Genomic DNA, 6,361 nt, shown 5'->3' on the forward strand with positions numbered 1-6,361 from the left:
TTCCTACGCAGCAAGTTAGGAGTAAGTACATCTGGATCACAGAGCTGGAACATGACTCCATCATGGCTGGACATGCACTTGGTTTAAGCGACGTAAAAGTAGGTAAATGAAAAAAGCCAAAGTGAAATCCTATGATGTAGTCAAACACATATGGTATAAAACCCTTAACCTGATCTATTCAACTCAAAGTGTCAACTGTGAGACATTAACAAAGCATTTAACCATAACCAAAAAGTTTTAATTCTGATTTTCAAATCATGCCATGAAGCCAGATCTGGTCCAATAATCGGTGAGAAAACAAAGTCCCTACGAAATAAAACTCATTTTTATATTTTAGTTTTGAACATGCATCATGTGGCAGTATCTAAATGAAAAATGGGCCACACTTAACCTTTTACAAAGCAGTTTGCAGTGTTTTACTTATTCATACATTCACACAAACAGCACTTCTTTTTATATAAGCGCTCTAAAAATGCAGCACATTTTTGATGATATGTCGCACCTTTTTTGCCTCGTTTGCTCACAACTTGCACACAAGTTTTATTATATGTGTGAAGAATTGGAAAGACAAGTGCTCTGTGATTTAGTTCTGCGTATTTTGGGTTTATATTATACAGTCTTATACCAATGACACAAGAAAATGGATGGATAGCCCATTCACACTGCAGTACCATGTACCATTTGTTGTTATTTCAAACATGAATCACTCACTGCTGAAAATCCAGTTTGATCTGAACCTAACGTGTTTTTCTCTCCTCTTTCTTGGTTACAGATGTGTATTCTCCTTTCATCTCCTTGGGCTCATCAAAGTTCATTTTGGGAAGATTCTGTCTGTGCTGGTATGAGTATCTACCATAGCTGGTATCTTTGTGCTCTTGTTTGTCTCCTTGTTTCTCCATGTTCTTGCTGCTGTTTACAGCTAAAAGCCTTGTGAAAAGTGACCTTCCTACTCTGCCGTAGGATCTAAATTCATTCCAGGCATTCCCACTTTCATGAATAGAAGAACAAAGACTGAGTCATCAGCACCACAATAGCATGATACACAACAAAGAGGCCACAGATAGACTTTTGTCTCAGACGCAGCAGATGTATTTGTTCTCCACACAGCCGAGACTTAAGTGTGGAGCGACAAACACTTGAATGACAATGCTTAATCGAGAACATGACTTATTAAGGAAAGATGTGCAGATGTGCTGAGCGTCATTCTTGCAGTAGTGAGATTTGTGTATCCTGACCTTGGAGTCTGATTTCTGACCACTTCTCACTTCAAACTGTCAAAGGTCCAATAGCAAACAGCTGTGCAGGCAGTGAGTGAGTCATAAAAACAGTTCATTTGTTGGTTGTTCAGTAACATGCTCAATTGATTTCAACACATTTGTGGCCTCCCACTGATCCTTAACTGGGTTTTAATCTGTTGCCTCTTCCTTGCTTTGAAGGGGAACTTCATCTGATATTCAAATAAAGATCAGATTGTTCTCTGTTTATTCAACATAGTAACTACCACTCAGTCTGTGGAGCAACAGTATTTGGTTTTATGAAGCGTTATGTGGTAGACTGTGCTGTGGGTGGACAACATGACCTCAGTCAAGAAACAGTCGCACATGTGACACCGGGGTAAAATCACCTTTTGTTCCCCATCAACAGGCAATATGCAACATATTGGTTTGATAAAGACACACCTTTTCAGCTAATCTAAACCAAACAGCTGCTTAATTTTTTGTTTAAAATAAAATTGGATAATAATCTTCTGAATCCTCTCTGATACGGAAACTCTTCTCTGCTCAGGGAAGTCTCCCACATAATCAAGTTTAAGTACAGTAAAAGATGTGTGAATCTGTCCAGAAACTTGTCTCCTCAGCGCTTGAATGTGAGTGTGGCTCACCCAGGCTGTTCACTGCAGTCCAGTCACCAATCCAGGGAGGCATTATCAGTATAACAGCATTAATAAAGACACATCAGGAGGCTATTGAGTGCCTTTTGGTTTTTTTATTTCATGTGTTTTCAAGGCATGAGGATAGTGCAGTGTTAGTCTTAGTCATCAGGTTCAAATTTATTTGTAAAGTTTCTGCTCAAAATGCAGAAACAGAGAGGAATTACAGGATGTGCATGATCCCTTCTGCTCATGAATCGCATCCCCACCCAAGCAAAGTGCTGCTCAGGGACTTCAAGTGCTGAGGTTTGTTGCACATTTTTGTTGAGTATTTCAATAATCAACTCACTGTTGAGAGGATGAACTTTCAGAAAATAGCAGCAGTTTGGCTTTGGGAATCCGTGAAGCCCAAGTTAACTAATTTAAAAATCATCTTACTGGCAGTTAAGTTTGTTTGAGCGCTTTAATTGATTAATGAGAAGTGGTTGGTATTTGGATGCCTGGAGAAGTCACGATGTTTCATTTAAAAAAAAAAACAACATTCCACTTATGATGTTTAAAGTCAGAAGAGGACCCAAGAGTAGACTTGCAGAGGGCAGATAGGTTTAAAGCAAAAATTCACTTTAATTACATACTGAAAAGGACATAAACCAGAGGCGCTGAAGGAGCAGGTCATCCTGTCCATGAAACACAGAATAGCAGGGCAGGAACCGAACAGGACAATGTTGTGGTTAAGAACAATAAAAAACTGGCAGAATATTGATAAAGTAAGGTAATAAGTAACAACACAGTTATGTGTCAATGAACGATCACCACCTGGAACCATAACTCTGTTTGGACTGCCCACTTGTTCTCTAATTACCCCATTATGTATGAGTCAGACATTTTGTACAGCTGTTTGGACATTTCAACCTTTGATTCACAGTGTAGTGCACTACAAACTAGTCGCATTGTACACAAAACCAGTGTACAGAAGCTGAACACTATATCAGATCAAAATCACCACAGAATGCATCTTGGAACCAATATTTGTGGCACGTTATTGGGATTTTCTGAGCCCTTGAGAATGCCTGGTGAACATCTCAGAAATGAAGCAGTTAGAGTCTTTCTCTGCCTACAGGAATTGATCACTTCGTAGTAATTTATGCACAGAAACCACACTGAAACTTAAGTTGTAATCAGTAAACATGTGAGGTGTAAGTTGTAATGCAGCTCGCTTTTTACAACCCCAATCTTGATGAGAGCAAATGTTGCTCTAAAACCTGTGTGTGCTTTTCAGCATTAATGGAGCCCTGCAGGTTTCCAGTTCTATAGTAGGCATAATGCACCCACCATACTATCAGAGATGCAGGTTTTCGAACTGAACACTGATAACAAACCAGATGGCCCCTCTCTTCTTTGGTCTGGAGGACAAAGCCTCCATGATATCCAAAGATGTGGAAGGACAGTATTATCATGTTGTTACAGCTGTAGTCTGTGCTTGTGTAGGCAGATAAAGTGCAATTAGAAAGGTTAAAAAGTAAACATATTTGTATCATAATGTTTTATTTCAGCGTTGAAATATGTCATTAACCACATATTATCAATCAAAAATAGATAGACTTCAGATTTCTCATGTAAACATCCTGGCGCTGTTTGTTTATGTGACATGTAATTGAATTTACATTATTACGAAGCTGCATTAGAATCAAGTGTCTTTGAAATCAGCAGCTTCCTGCCCATGTCAGTACAGTGGATGAGTGAGTGAATGGTGTGAAATAAGGGCATGGAGCAAAACACAAAACATGGAAATCAGAAGAGAAAAACTAAAAGAGAGACACAGGGACATAAAAGAACAGGGAGACCATGCCGCCACTGAGGAAATGGAATGCATGAAAATGGGTAAAAGTGGCCCGGAAGGTCATGGGTCACCCAGAGCAAAAGGGGCAAAGACTGAGGAAACAGATGCTCATGAATTCTCCACCCAGCTGCGATGTGGGTCCTTTGGTTAGTCACTGCTGATTCGTTTTAGACTGATAGATCTCCGCCAATCGTACAGTAGATTACGTTAAAGTCTTTATAGACATTAATGGCTCCCCCAGGATGAATATGCTTTCAATGTTTCACTCCCCTCTGCATCCCCACTGGTCTCGAGTCTTTGGGTGGTCTCGACCTGCTGCACCTGTGACGGCATTGACGGAGGACATGCCTGGGTGTTCACCACTCCTCTGCTGCTGCAACTCACAAAATGCTTGTTTTTATGACTGCATCCCTTAGATTCTAACTTTAGTTACAGTTTTATTTTCAGATTTTTCTGAAGTCCACGTGTCAGTCTCCATTTCATGAGCTGTATTGTAAAACATGTTCCTTTAACTGTTTAAAGTGCCTAAAACTACCCGCTTCAGCCACTTTTTTGTGTATTTTTGGACAATATTAGCGTGTTAAGGAGTAAATCTACAACGGTGAATGTGGCGAGTGTTAAATCTGCTACACAGCAGCACTCTCTCTGTTAAAATGCTGTCGAGAATGTTGATGCTGGAAAGTAGCATTAGGCTTTAAAAATAGCTCAGAGGTTTAATGAAGGTCAAATAAAATGTGAACTGATCCTTTGATAATCAATGTGAACTGACGTACTTTATTGTGTTTTTACAGCATTACACACAGCGTCACTGTAAGTGCTCAGAGACAGCATTTGTTTTTACTCCTCATACCACACGATTCTATAGTTAGTTTGTCTTTTGGGAGTCCAGCTTGCTAGCAACTGACGCTGGGTTTTAACATAATAATCACTCTGTTGTCACATCAGCTCTAGGGGCAATCTGAGAGGGACATTTCCATTAAAGCAACTGTTGTGTTAACCTCTCTGTGTCACTCAGAGCTCACTAATGTTTGAGGTTATACCTCCCCCTGGTGACACTTTGAGTGAGTTCATAAAACAGGATGTGTTGAAGGAGGAGAAACAGGGCTTTATTGAATAACATTAAGAACTTAGGGTTTGAGAGAGGATTTACCAACTAAATATAGACATAAAAAATAGTCAAGGCCCTATTTTTCTGCCTACTAGAATGGAAACTGACATTTAAAGTGGGTCATTTAGCAGCTTAAAGTCAGTTTGACCTTACTTGTCTATTAAAAGGCTGGGAAACTATGCCAAAACCACATAAAAAATGGGATAAATAAAGTTTTAAATTACAGCCGGAGACTTCAAAGTCTCAATCTGCAACATGGTTTTAGCTTATGACTGAATTTATGTGTCTTAAATATGAGTTTGCACCTTGAACCGACAGGAATCCCATCAACTGCAAAAGTATGAAAGTGATACTTTTTTCAAATAAAAGTTGAATTTCAGTTGAACGCTCTTACTTGTTATCAGTCCATTGTCTTCATACATTTTGCTTTATTTTCTACATTTTCTATTTTTCTTCAATATTTGAAAGTAACAAGAGGACTTTGTTTAAAATGAATCTAGTTTGTTGCACAGTGTCAGTGTTAAAAATGCATAAAAACAGTATCTACATTTGCCTTTTTCTATGTCTTTCATCCTATTCAGCCCCCCATGCAAATACATTACATCACACATACATTATCATACACTATCCTGCACATCCCTCATCTGTACATATGGTGTAAATATTTGTTCACTCCCTTTGTTATGTCCAAAAATAAAGACATTTTAAAAATCATACCCGTTTCCCCGTGCTGCCTAAACTGCTGCCTGAGCAATGTGTAGAAAGCTATTAAAATGTTATAGGGAGTGCTTTAAACACCAGGAGATTTCCATTCTGTTATTTTTGGCTTCTCATGGCTTTCCGTGTCTAACTACCTTTCCTGAGTTGCATCCAGAGAGAAAAAAAGGAGCCAAACCTGGAAAAGTCGGAGTCTGGAGGGAGTTATGGTTTCAGTGGAGCTACAGTAAGTAAGTAAATCATCAAAACTGCTCAGAGCTCTGCAGCAGCTTCATCTCTCTCTTACCATAAAGCTTTTTGGGCTCGTTCATGTATGGCTACACTGAACCGTAAAGACCCATAGAACTGAAGAGGCCATGTTCTGCTGATTCTTTTACGGCCTTTGCTGATTTGCTGGAGTTAAATATTTCTATTTGCAGAGAAAGCACAAACAACAGAAAATAGGGCCTGTGAAGTTTGACAGCAAAATGAGTGATATCCCAAACAGCTACTGATGTAGGTTTGTTCTCATTCAGGTGTCACAGTTCTTTAAGATAATTCTGCTTCGCTTAGAGATAATCATACAAACGTTTCCTCTTACAAACCTTTCAAACAGCAAAGGTCAAAGTGTTAGAGTGTCACTTTCTTTTCACACTTTCCTGCAGCACCAGCCAACATCGGGATCACTGAAAAACCTTTCCCCAAGTGAATTAATCAACTTAATGGTCAAATTCTTTCTCAACAGCGACTTCAAGTAACTTTATCTGATGAAAAGTTATTTCCGTAAACTATTACAGAAAAGTTGCTGCTCTTTGATAACACTGGATATTAAAACCTGTAGCTATTA

The sequence above is a fragment of the Leuresthes tenuis genome, unplaced genomic scaffold, assembly GCF_036924035.1.
Source record: "Leuresthes tenuis unplaced genomic scaffold, fLeuTen1.0.hap1 SCAF_14, whole genome shotgun sequence".
Classification (NCBI taxonomy): Eukaryota; Metazoa; Chordata; class Actinopteri; order Atheriniformes; family Atherinopsidae; genus Leuresthes; species Leuresthes tenuis.